General features: G+C 47.2%; 1 protein-coding gene across 4 annotated transcripts in view; it reads left to right on the forward strand.

The window, feature by feature from the left end:
* RANBP10 (RAN binding protein 10) overlaps positions 1-13625 on the forward strand; it is a gene marked incomplete at both ends in the record, with an annotated part of 63155 nt that overhangs the window by 1820 nt on the left and 47710 nt on the right. The gene's annotated exons all lie outside the window — the stretch shown is intronic.

A 13625-nucleotide genomic window follows, 5' to 3' on the forward strand; every position in this document is an offset into this window, starting at 1 on the left:
TTTCTTCCTTTTCTTCTCCTAGTCTCCCTTTTTTTCTGGCTGTTGTCACAAAGCAGGTGTTTAAGTTGTGAAATAACATAATTTTAGCTGCTTTGGAAAGGTTTTCCTCATCAGACCTTAGGTCTGGTGTGGGTAGTTTGCGAACCCCACCAACGACCTTCCTTCCAACACTGATGTGTGTTCTTGAGCATTCAGAATACTTCCTCTCTCCTAGGGACTGTTCCCCTTGTGGTACATGCAAAATGCCTGGCCAAGGGGCTCTGCTGGGGGCAAGACTGCTGGAATTGGAGCTTTGCCTGCTTCCTCAGTGAAGTTGTAACATCTGTGCCGGGCAGGGCTCTGTGGTTGTGGGTAGGTCATGGGGCTTTGATCTCCTTGTCTGTACTGTGGGGAGCTAGGCCAGCATCTAAGCTACCTGTAATCCCAGAATTCTATGATTCTGAAGTTCTGATTGTGGCAAGCTATTGCATCTTTTACTTTTATCCCCATATAGAGCATTTACAGGTAGGAAGTTTATATTATTGGAGAGCTTTAAATCTTCTATTTTCCCTTTCCACCATCTAATAAAAGCACATGTATTTAATGTGCTAGAGCTAGTGTGAATGAGAACGGCCTCTTAAAACGAAACAAACACTGCAAAAATAGTTACAGTGTAGACTGAAATGTTGGTGCTGCAGTCTCATATTGCCAAAGAAATGGAGGGGCATTTCCTAAACTTGTAGGGAGGAAAATGGATTATTTTCTCCAGAGTCCTTAATCGTAGATAACAGCGAGCTAATAAAAGACAAGAACAGTTTTTCAGAAGGTCTCTACATTTCAGTTTAAATGTGGAGACCTGGGTTCCTTCACCTGGCTTTTAACATTTCAGTTATAAGTGGATCTTGCTGGAAAAGGCCCTGTATCTCGTTAGATCGCCTTACTATAGGTATTTCCTACAAATCCAAAGAAAGTTGAGCATCTTTTCCTAACCTTCCCAGCATTTTTACATGAGGTAAGTATAGCTGTTAAGCTGACCTGGAAATCTCAGTTTTAGAAAGGTCCCAGGTCATGTATGCTTGTGGTGGCCTGCTTCAGTTGACCACTGTCAGAGGAAAGGTGTGTGAATGTCACCTATGGCCTCTTTATGGAATCCCTGAAAGCCTTCTCATGGCTAAGATATAGCCAGATGGGCCAGGTGTGGTTTTCAGGAGGCCAACGGCAGTTCCAGGGCAGACAATGATCAGCTTGTTTCCTGTTTCCCATCAGTGTTGAAGGTGTTTGGTCCATGACCCAGGTGTTAACCAGTTATGTAGCTTTCCTGTATTATCTACTTCCATCCTCATGGCATCTCTGGAAAGTGGCTGGAGCAGATGATGATGTACCTGTTTTATGGGTGAGCCCTGAGCCCCTGGGATGTTTGGTGACCTGCCCTGGCTGTGGGCCTTAGGGTGCAGTGGAGTAGCCTGACTTGTCAGATGCTCACACCTGATCCCATACACGTGTGTCCATGCTGCTGCTGCCTTTCCCTGTTGCATTCCTTCCCTGGGTATGAGGGAATGTCCAGTTGGATCCTTAGGGGATCACAGTGTTCTTAGGGGACAGAGCTGAAAGGTGCTTAGTGCTGAGTAGGCCCAGAGAAGTGTGGCGTGCTCTGCACTGGGCTTGACTGACTTACCATCCCATTGAATCTGGAAACTTGTTTTTCTGTAGATTTGAGTACAGGCCTCCTTTGTAAAAGGTGTTTATGAACCCAGTTGTCAGTGTCATTGTTTTCCAGAAAGGCCTTTGTTATGACGATGTCTTTTGTAGCAGAACACACTAAGCTTGTCTAATTAGAAAGGTTTCATTTCAAGGGTTATACTGATTCATACCTTCTGTGTGCCAGGTGCATGCTAGGTACAGGGAGAACAACAGTAAAGCCTGCACAGGCCAGCCTTGTCCTCAGAGAGCCTCTGGCCTATTCTGTAGAGAGTCCACTGAAAGGCTCTCTATAAGAGGAGGCAGAGCCTGGGCGTGGTTTTGAGGGATGAGTAGGAGTTTCTCAGCAGGTGAGACCTGTTGGGCCTAATATGAGCCTGGTTGGTAACTGGCTTGACATCTGGGTGCTGGGCTTTCTGGGCACTCCTCAAATATGAGGGAGAGCTGGAGAAGGAGGGGTTATCTTTGAGCTAAGAGCCAGGCTTAGACTGATGGGCTTCAGCTGCATTTGCCGAGTCACCAGAGCTGGGAACCCCAGGAGCAGATCTGGTGGGGTGAGGAGACATCAGAGCCCTGCCACTGGTGCCAGGAGATAAGGGCATCTGGGTTGATCTTGTTAGGAAGCCAAGGAGGCCCTGAAACTGAGGGTCCCTGGGGAAATGACATGCTCAGGCAGAGTTCATGGACCTTTGGGTGTCTCCAGCTCTTAGTGATGACACATGGAGGGTGTGGCTGACTAGGCTGACAGATGCTCCAGTGTGACCCTCAAAATAGACTGTAACATCATCCCAGCAGCGGCGGCGGTGGTGGCGGCCTCCTGACATGTGATGAGTGGCTCTACCCAAGAACAGCAAGCCTGGGCTAGAGCACTGGATGGAGCTGTGGGGGTGGGATGCGGGCGCTCTCCTCTCCTCTGCATCTGGTGCTCAGGCCCAGGCCCTGTGGCCCTTTGGCCACAGCCAGCCTGCCTTTCCTTTCACTTGCAGCCAGCTTCCTTTGGCCAGGCAGTAATGTGCTCATCCATTAATTCTCCACATGACAATGAGGCACCCATTGTTTTGTCCCAGGCCCAGACCTGGGCCCCAGGAGCACAGGCCTGAGGCCTATCTAGAGAGGAGGCAGATAGGCCTGTGCACATGATCTCACAGGCTGGTGTAGAAAAAGCCCATCCATGGTGTGTGCTGTACCCAAGGGTGGCCCAGAGGTTGGACTTCCTCCTGTACCTGAGAGTCTGGGGAAAGCTTCATATAAGAGGTGATGATGCTGAATCTGGAAGGATAGGTTGGAGGGTTCCAGATGGACAAAGTGAGAAGCGATGCTCTAGATGAAAGGAACAGTGCATCAAAGACGTGGAACACAGGGCATGAGGTAGGCAGGGGCTAGGTCAGAAATACTTTATGTGCTTTGTCCAGAGAGCTTGGGCTTATCCTGAGGACAGTAGCAATATACAAGGACTTTGGATCTGCCTGCACTTTTGATATTTTATTTATTTATTTACTTGGCTGCTTGGGATCTCAGTTGGGGCATGTGGGATCTTTAGTTGTGGCATGTGAGATCCAGTTCCCTGACCAGGGATCAAACCCAGGCCCCCTGCATTGGGAGCACGGAGTCTCAGCCACTGGACCACCGGGGAAGTCCCCTGCCTGCACTTTTGAGAGTGGATAGGGGAGAAGAAACTCTGATGGTTTGGTTCAGCCAGGCCCCTCTGGCTGAGATTCCTGTCTGGTGTGGGCCAGTGGCTTTATTTTTATTATTTTTTAAAGAATTATTTATTTATTCATTCATTCATTTATTCATTCATTGGCTGCGTTGGGTCTTCGTTGCTGCGTGTGGGCTTTCTCTAGTTGTGGCGAGCAGGGGCTACTCTTTGTTGCGTTGTGGGCTTCTCTTGTTGCAGAGCACGGGCTCTAGACGCATGGGCTTCAGTAGTTGTGGCTCGCGAGCTCTAGAGCGCAGGCTCAGTAGTTGTGGCACACGGGCTTTGTTGCTCCGCGGCATGTGGGATCTTCCCAGACCAGGGCTCGAACCCGTGTCCCCTGCATTGGCAGTCAGATTCTTAACCACTGTGTCACCAGGGAACCCCTGGGCCAGTGACTTTAGGTCCTTGACTCTGGGCATGGCTTTCCTACAGCAGTTGTCTCTTCTCTCTCTTGGTTGGCCTTTCTCCTGTATGGTGGGATGCATAGGTAGGATGTTGAAGACTGGTAGCCAGAGTGGCTTCTCGGAGGTGGAATGCCTCTGTGTGTGGCTGGTATTCTCTGGTACTCTGGTTTTGTTAAGTCCCATCTGAAAGACAACATTGTCCATGATTTTTCATGGAGACTCAGAGATCCACTCACCCAGTTAAGATCTCACCTGCCATGTTTCTGGTTTGCAGAGCTACTTGAGCGCAGGCCCTCCAGTCTAGAGACAGCCTGTGGCTGGCCTCTCACCCTGGGACCCCCACTCCAGTCTCTGTGCATTGTACAGTGCTGTTGAGAAATTTGGTGCTCATCTGTTGACCTGGAGAAGGCCTGTCCTGCCAGCTCTGAGAAGTAGGTGCTGTCTTTGCCCAAGGCAGGTACACACAGTGATTGTGCCCGGTTCTCACCGACATCCCCCCATTGCTCATGGCCTCAGGGGCAGATGCTGAGCTTTGGGCTGCATCTCTCCCTAGTAACACATTGCACTGTTTCTGGAGATGTGGTGTATTGGGGCTCTGGAGCAGCTTGGAGTGTTGTATTGCTTACCTGTGTTGGGGGTTAAAGCCCCGGTCTAGTTGGGTGGGTGTACTGAGGTGCAGCTCTGGCCTAGAGTGAGAGGACTGGAGTCCACATGGCATCCTCTTTTCTGGTAAGACCTGTTCCTGCCCTGAGCACATCTGGGCTTCCCTGAAACCTCCCTGCCCACTGTATGTCACCGCCCAGGCTCCAACTTCGAGGTGAGAGTGAGGAGTATGGCTTCTTTCTTCATAAATGGGGACTTCCTTGGTCAAGGATCAGCCTCTAGAGAAATTCCTAAAATTCACTTCACGCCTACCCCACCCCCATTATTTTTTGTTCTCGGGAATGTTTGGTCTTTTCTTTTCTTTTTGGGGGCCGCACCATGCAGCTTGCGGGATCTTAGTTCCCTGACCAGGGATTGAACCCGGGCCCCCTGCGGTGGAAGCGCAGAGTCCTAACCACTGGACCACCAGGGAATTCCCTGGTCTTTTCCCTAGATGAGTCACCAGGTCAGGGAGATTCCCTGTTAGAGGGGAAACAAGGAGCTCATCCGAGTGGAGCACAGGAGGCTGGTCTCAGCAGCTCTACATGACAGGCACTGTGTGCCATCCTATTCTGGGACCATTGGGAGGGAATCAAGGGCCCAGAGTGGGTGGTCAGAAGTTAGAAGGAAGGGACTGATCACTAGGAGAGGGGTGGATAACACCGTGTCAAAATGCAAGGATGTTCCTCTGCCTCCCTAGAAATTTTGTTTAAAATCCACATAAAATGTTTTTCTAGTTCTAGGATCCTTGGTGTTCTGTTGTAATTGAATTGTGAGGTTGTGACTCTTGCTAGAAATGAGACAAGGGGACTTGGTGCTGGAACAGGGCCCAGCCCCCTGCCACGAAGGGGCCAGTGAAAGATGCTCTGGACTGTGTAGGGAAGTGGGGGAGGGGTAAGTCTTAGCATTCCTTGTACACTCTCTTCCTCTCCTACCTCTTGGACCTTAGAGATGGCCTGGGATTCAGGGAAGTTTAGGTTATGGATGACAAGTGTCAAGGCTCAAATACCCCCATTGTCCACTCAGCTTGCATGGCAAATGTTACGGATTGGTAGCAGCATTCGTTCTTGTCCAGACAGAGCCCCAGATGTTTTCTCACTGCACAATGCACCGGGCAGCTGCTATCTTTTGGTCAGAGTTGCATCATGAGACAAAACCTACTGGTCCTCAGGATAGAGACGATTTAAGATGAGAAGAGGTGGAGAGGAGAAGGGCAGTTGTGCCCAGATGGTCCAAGGGCTCAGCTTGTCTCTTCTAGAGGACATTGCCGAGGCAGAGCTGAACCAAGAGGAAAGAAGTAGAGGGGATGGTTTGCTGAGCAGAACTGGTTATAACCTGGTCTACAAAACCATGTGCCTGAAATTGTCATGGGCTATTTTATAGAATGCTCTCTTTTAGTATCAACTGTTGTGCGAGGAGTTTATTGGTAGTTACATTTGCCTTGCCTTTTTTTTTTTTTAAATAAATTTATTTATTTATTTATTTTTAGCTGTGTTGGGTCTTTGTTTCTGTGCGAGGGCTTTCTGTAGTTGCGGCGAGTGGGGGCCACTCTTCATTGCGGCGCGTGGGCCTCTCACTATCGCGGCCTCTCTTGTTGCGGAGCACAGGCTCCAGACGCGCAGGCTCAGTAGTTGTGGCTCACGGGCCCAGTTGCTCTGCGGCATGTGGGATCTTCCCAGACCAGGGCTCGAACCCGTGTCCCCTGCATTGGCAGGCAGATTCTCAACCACTGCGCCACCAGGGAAGCCCAGCCTTGCCTTTTTTTTTTTTTTTTTTAACCAAAATGTATTTTTATTTTACCTATAATTTTTTTTAAACTGTAAAGGAATACATTCGCTCTTGTAACACCTGACATGGTGTACATTTTTAAAATATCAATAGATAGCAGAAGGGACAGAGAGATTCAGGTTTAAACAAATCTAGGTTATTGCCATTATGTACGTTATATCATTTGAGACTAGTGCAGAAAACAGAAACGATTCCAGATATTTTAAGCAGGAAGGAGTTTATTACATGGAATTTGAAGCTTTCAAAATCATTAGGACTTAGTTTCCATGTAATGGTAGGTTACTTGAATAAGACCCCGTGCTGAGAATAATGAAAGATGCTAAGTTACAAACCAGCAAACTCAAGGCCAGTTTCTGGATGAACACCTGTAACTAGAGAACACCTGTAACTAATTAAGGGTAGTATCTTAGTACCTAAGAGCATTTGCTGTGTCCACACTGAGCTCTGCTCCAGCTTTATAATTACACAGGGCCAGAGAGGTTAGGGTCCAAAGCTTACGGGATGTGGGGTCTGGTGGGAACCCTCTCACATTCAGGTGGGGTGTCAGTTGGTTATACCCTCTAGTTAAGGGCAGTGTCTTTGGTTTTGGAATGTGGTAAGCTCTGGAATTTTTTAAGTCTCGGACCTTGAGTTTCCCAGGAGATTCTTTAGGGAAGGAGCAGAATGCAGGGTTGTGAATAAACCTGCCTAGGGCCACCCATGGGGGCTGTTCCGCCCCTTCCTGTCTTGTGGACTCTCTGAGTGTTTTGATGGTGCTGGTGGTAGTGTATGCATGAGGGTCTCTAGACACACATTCAGAACCACGTTCCTCCCTGCGAGCATATCCTGTCTCATGGTCCCTTTGCCTTCAGGCTTGCTCTTTCTTGGATGGTACCGGCTTGGGTCCGTTCATCTAATACCCTTCCTCTCAGTGGGGGGGCCTGCACAGAATTGGGCTCAGTGGGTGACTGGCTGGCTTCCTGGTAGAGGGGTAGGGTTGGGGTGTGGCTGCTGGAGGAGCAGCTTGTACACGGTAGCTGGTGTCATGAAGGACTGTGGCTTTAAGCAGGCCCGTCAGACCAGGAAGTAAAATCCCCAGCATCAAATATTAGCCCTCATTTCAGACCTAAATGTCAGTTGGTGTTTCTCCTGAAATGTCTCCCAGGGACCGTTTTGTAACCACGACCCCAGAGATCTCCTCTGTTGTGGAGGCTGTTGATTTCTTATCTGGGGCAGGTTCTGACAGAGACAAGATTGCCAGCCTTGCGAGCTGTGGCTTATGTGTTAGATGTTAAGAGGAAACTGTCCAATGAGATTCCAGTAGCTCCTTGGGGGGTCTGAGGCAGGGGACGGGGCAGTGGTGACTGGCCCTTTGACCTGAGAGGCTTGACGGCAGAGCTTACCTTCCTGCAGCCCCCGAGAGCCATCTCAGCCCTGAGGCTGAGGAGCTTGTCTCTTCTCTCCTCTTTGTCACTTCCTACCAGAGCTCTGTGGGCCTGGAGACATTCAGCTGATGGAACTTAAATTAAAAATGTTCAGGCAATTCCCTGGTGGTCCAGTGGTTAGGACTTGGCACTTTCACTGCCAGGGCCCTGGTTGGATCCCTGGTTGGGGAACTAAGATCCCGCAAGCCTTGTGGCACAGCCAAAAAACAAAAGTTCAGGCCCCATAGTCATTGGCAACATTTGTTTAAAGTGTCTATGGGCTTGCCAGTCCATAAAATCCACCTTCCCTCTAAGGAGAAATGGATGAAAAGTAAAAAGAGGTAGTTCTGTGTTCTTCACTCTTGTCATCTGCTGTGTGCTTATGGTGAGGGACTTCTTTCTTCTGGCCCTGACATGAGGCCAGGATACTCTGATGCTTTCCACTGAGCTCTGCCAAGCCCTACTTGTCTTGTCTGGAAAAGCCAGATGAGGCTAATGCTGGCCTGCAGGGCCATAGGTGTGTTTTTGGTGACACTGTGTGTGTGTGTGTATGTATGGTAAAATAAATATAACATAAAACGTACCATTTTAGCCATTTAAAGAAATAAATTTATTTATTTTTGGCTGCGTTGGGTCTCCGTTGCTGTGTGCGGGCTTTCTCTAGTTGTGGTGAACGGGGGCCACTGTTCGTTGCGGTGCGCGGGCTTCTAATTGTGGTGGCTTCTCTTGCTGTGGAGCATGGGCTCTAGGCGCGCAGACATCCCAGACCAGGGATTGAACCCGTGTCCCCTGCACAGGCAGGCAGATTCTTAACCACTGTGCCACCAGGGAAGTGACCGTCTTTTCAGTTCTTTTGAGTGTACACTTAAGAATTGCTTGATTAGCATTCTGTGGCGGTCCAGTGGTTGGGGCTCTGTGCTTCCACTGCAGGGGGCCCGGGTTAGATCCCTGGTCAGGAAACTAGGATCCTACAAGCCCCATGGTATGGCCAAAAAAAAAAAAAAAAAGAATTGCTTGATTGTTCCATGTTTAACTTTTTGAGGAATCACCAAACGATTTTCCAAAGCAGCTATACAATTTTATATCCCCACCAGCAATGTGGGACATTTCTAATTTCTCTACATCCTCATCAACAACTTATTTCTTTCTTTCTTCCTCCCTCCCTTCCTTCCTCATCCTAGGTGTGAATTAGTATCTCATTTTGGTTTTGGTTTGCAGTTCCTAATGACTAGTAATGTTGAGCATCTTTTCATGTATTTATTGGCCATTTGTATATCTTCTTTGGTGATACAAACATCTATTCAAGTCCTTTGGCTATTTTATAATTGAGTTGTTTGTCTTTTTGTTGTTGAGTTGTAGGAATTCTATATATATTTTGAATAGTAGATCCTTATAGGACATATGAATTGGAAATATTTTCTCCCATTCTCTAGGTTGTCTTTTCACTTTTTTTTTTTTTTTTGCCTCGCTGGGCAGCTTGTGGATTCTCAGTTCCCTGACCAGGGATCGAACCTGTGCCCCCTGTGGTGGGAGTGCGGAGTCCTAACCACTGTATCACCAGGGAATTCCCTCTTTTCACTTTCTTGATAATGACCTTTGATGCATAAAAGTTTTAATTTTGATGAAGTCCAGTTCATCTATTTTTTTCTTTTGGTGCTCATGATTTTGGTATCATATCTAAGAATCCATGGCCTAAACCAAGGTCATGAATCTTTTCCCCTATGTTATCTTCTAAGAGTTTTATGGTTTTAGCTCTTGTATTATGATCATTGATCCATTTTGAGTTAATTTTTATATAAGATATGAAGTAGAAATCCAGTTGTCCCAGCACCAACTGTTGAAGAGACTATTCTTTCCCCATTGAATGGACTTTTAGCATCCTTGTTGAAAGTAATTCAGCCGTATAAATTTATTTCTGGACTTTTAATTCTATTCTACTAGTCTATATGTCCACCTATGCCAGTACCACACTGTTTTGATTACTGTAGTTTTGTAGTAAGTTTTGAAATTGAGAAGTATGAATCCTTTAACTTTGTTCTTTCTTCAAGATTGTTTTAGCTACTTGGGATCCTTTGCAAGTCCATATGGATTTTGAGGACTGACTTTTCCATTTCTACAAAAAAGACTGTTGGAATTTTGGTAGGGATTGTGTTGAATCTGTAAATCAATTTAGAGTATATTAACAATACTCTCCATCTTAACAATATTAAGCTTTCCAGCCCATGAACATGGGATGTCTTTCCATTTATTTTTGTCTTCTTTAATTTCTTTTAGCAATGTTTTATAATTTTTTGTATACAAACCTCTCATCTCCTTGGTTAAATTTATTCCTAAGGGTTTTTTGTTTGTTTGTTTCTTTGATTTGATGCTATTGTAAATGGAATTGTTTTCTTAATTTTCTCCTTCGATTGTTCAGTGTTAGTATATTGAAACTGCTTTTTGTGTGTTGATTTTGCATCCTGCGACTTTGCTATTTATTAGATAGTTTATTAGGTCTAGTAAGCTTTCTGTATATTGTTTGGGACTTTCTATATATAGGATTTTCTAGATATAGGATCATGTCATCTGCAAATAGAGATAGTTTTACTTATTCCTTTCCAATCTTTATGCCTTTTATTTCTTTTTCTTGTCTAATCGGTCTGAGTAGAACTTTCAGTACAGTATTGAATAGCAGTAGTGAAAGGTGGACATCCTTGTATTGTTCCTCATCTTAGGGTAAAAGCTTTCAGTCTTTCACCATTGGGTATGTTGGCTGTGAGTTTTTCGTACATGCCCTTTATCATGTTGAGGAAGTTCCCTTTTGTTCCTAGTTTTCTGAGTGTTTTTATCATGAAGGGATGCTGGATTTTTCAAATGCTTTTTCTGTCAATTGAGATGATCATGTGTTTTTCTTTTTCCTTCTTTCTGTTAATGAAGTTTATTATATTGATTGATTTTCTTTATTTTTTTCTTTTGGCTGCATTGGGTCTTCATTGATGCGTGTGGGCTTTCTCTAGTTGCGGTGAGCGGGGGCTACTCTTTGTTGCGGTACGTGGGCTTCTCATTACAGTGGCTTCTCTTGTTGCGTAGCACGGGCTCTAGGCACGCAGGCTTCAGCAGTTGCAGCACGCAGGCTCAGTAGTTGCACGCGGACCCTAGAGCACACTGGCTTCAGTAGTTGTGACGCATGGGCTCAGTAGTTGCAATGTGTGGGCTCTAGGGCACGCGGGCTTCAATAGTTGTGGCTTGCAGGCCCTAGAGCACAGGCTCAGTAGTTGTAGCGCATGGGCTTAAGTTGCTCCACAGCACATGGGATCTTCTTGGACCAGGGCTCAAACCCACGTCCCCTGCATTGACAGGCGGATTCTTAACCACTGTGCCACCAGGGAAGTGCCTTGATTGATTTTCTTATGTTAAATTGCCCTTGATTTCCTAGCATAAATCTCACTTGGTCATGATATTAATCCTTTTAATGTTGTTGAATTTGGTTTGCTATAGTTTTGTTGAGGATTTATGCATCTCTCTTCAGAAGGTATATTGATCTATAATTTCCTTTTCTTTTGATGTCTTCTTGATGGCTTTTTGATTGCTTTTCCAGGGTCTGCCCCATCTTGGGCTTGGAACTGGGTACAGCACATTTGCAACAGTACCCAGACATTATTCTGCCAAGAACCGAAGTCTCTAGGCCAGAGCTGGGAAGGTGCTTAGGAGCCCGTTTAGTCCAACCTCTCTTCTTCTGATAGGGAACCTGAGATGTGGGGTGAAATCAAAGACCCACAGTCCTGAGTTAGGCTGCAGTGTCTGAGACCAGGCTTCAGGGTCTGGGATGTTGTCTCTGGAGCCCTGCCGCAAAGTGTCCCTGTCACTTTAAAACTCTTCAGGGGCTTCTCTTCAGGAGGGAGGAAGGGAATGTCAGACTTGTTGCCAAAGAGGTTCCTTGCATGGAGCGCTCCAAGCTATCTCTGAGGACCAGGTGGGGGATTACAGCAAAGGGGTGGTCTCCTCCCTCCAGGCCTTGCTGTATATCTTCAAAGGGTGTGAGAGTCCAGAGGCCTGCTTTCTGAGGTCCTGTCCTGTGTCTACCCCCAGGCCTGCCTGGGTCATGGAACACTCTCCAGTCAATTAGAGCTGTGCTGAGGCTGTGTCACTTCAGCGGGGTCTCCTGAGGGTCTCCTCTGGGTTATGCTTGGGATGCACCAGGAGCCCCAGCTCCTCTACTGAGCATGGATTTTGACCATTTCTTGCTGTTTCTGAAGGTGTGCTCTTCTGATGCAGATTCTGCCCTCCTGTCAAGGCTCAGGGAAGTGAGTATACGGAGGAGCTGACCATGAAAACCAGGTCCCTCATTGTGCCTCTCTGGCATTGAAATGTTGCCCTGGGACAATCCAGGGAGAGTCTGATGGGTGAGAGCCAGCAACCTCCTCATTATGCAGCCATCAGCTGGCTCTTGAAAATGATTTTTCTATGATTATCAAAGTAATTTATGCTAATTGTAGAAAATCTGGAAAACTAAAGAGAAAAAAGAAGAATCTAAGCTGACTGGAACGTGCTCACAACTCTGTGCGTGACTGCAGTGGTTTCAGCGGACTGTTGCTTTTGTGGGAGAGTCAGCAGAGGCGGATGGAGGGCAGCACGGACCCCAGAAACGACCAGTCCATTCTCAAGGCTGGTCATTTTCCAGGGCCCCAGTTTGGACCTGCTGCCTCAGGGTGGACCTGGCTGTGTGGTCAGCCGAGGGCCGCTGCTGCTGCTGCTGCTGCTGCTGCTGCTGCTGCTGCTGCTGCTGCTGCTGCTCTTTTCTCTCCTGCTCTCTGGGAGATCCTGACCCAGCCCTCTTCTCTCTGGAGCCTGACAGAGACGCGGAGTCGGAGTCATTCTTCTAGCCCATGTTGTGGTTTTTGCGGTGAAGAACAGAGACTGAGAAGGTAGAGGCCGACTCACGGCCTCTCTGCCATGAGAGCTCGTCTGTTGTCCCTCTACACCTACTGGCTGTTTCACCTCTCTTGACAAACGCTATTTTCTATTTTGCTACCATATTAGAAGAAAGGAGTAAATCAGATGGATTTACCTTACTTTCAGTCATTTTATGGGGTAAATAACTGTTCCCCCAAGCTTCTCAGATATATCCTGCTACTTGAAAAGAAAGCTCTAGTGGAGATGTGAAGTGTGGGGAACTGAGCTCTGTCTGTGCCTGTCACCAGCTTGGGGAGTGAGAGCCCTTGTTGCGTCCCTGCCAGGAGACCGTGGCAGCCTGTGTCTGTTAGTGTTCCTAGCATTGCCTGACCCATTACCAAGAAGGAAGCAAATGCCCACCTTCTTTCTCCTTGGCAGTCCCATGTAAACAGGCATTTGTTTTTAAATGTCCCAAGATCCAGGCCTTCAAGGATGGCCTACTTTCCTTTACCAGATTCCAATACTAGAAGAGCCTCCAGTGCATGAACTAGAGGACAGTGGGGTTGTCCACTCATTTCAGTGGCTGCCCTGAGGGCTCTCTGGATTCATGGTGATAGCTGAGGAAGCAGACTCTGACAGGCCAAGTGATGTGCCCTTGGGCACATGGTGAAGAGGTGATTTGAATCTGGGTTTGTCCGATATATTTGCTCTGATACAGGTATGTTTCCTGTTCAGCTGTTTGTGCACAGTGTAAAGGCTTGGAGCAGAGCTGGAGCAAGGCTGCTACTGACAGGCACTTAGGCTCCAAACTTTCCAAGTACGTCTCAGAATTGCCCTTTCTTTGGTGACTGGTTGTGTTGGGATGTGTCCTGGGCAGCTCCTCCCCCACCCAGTAAGTTCACCGTATTCTAAAGAACACTTGGCTCTCTCCACGTCTTGCCATCCCACTGTTTCTTTCCTTGTCCAGCCTTGTCATCTTCCACTGGGATGATTTTGGTAGCCTCTAGTTTTGCCTCTTCAATCCATTTTTCAAATATCGGATGTTTGATCAGTTGCGCCCTTTCTAAACCCTTTCTGCAGCTTCCCAGTGACCTCCCATGAAGTTCAAACTCCTTAAGCTAGCATGCAGGCTGTGTGTGC

This window comes from Hyperoodon ampullatus (genome assembly GCF_949752795.1).
Source record: "Hyperoodon ampullatus genome assembly, chromosome: 18".
NCBI classification, from domain to species: domain Eukaryota; kingdom Metazoa; phylum Chordata; class Mammalia; order Artiodactyla; family Ziphiidae; genus Hyperoodon; species Hyperoodon ampullatus.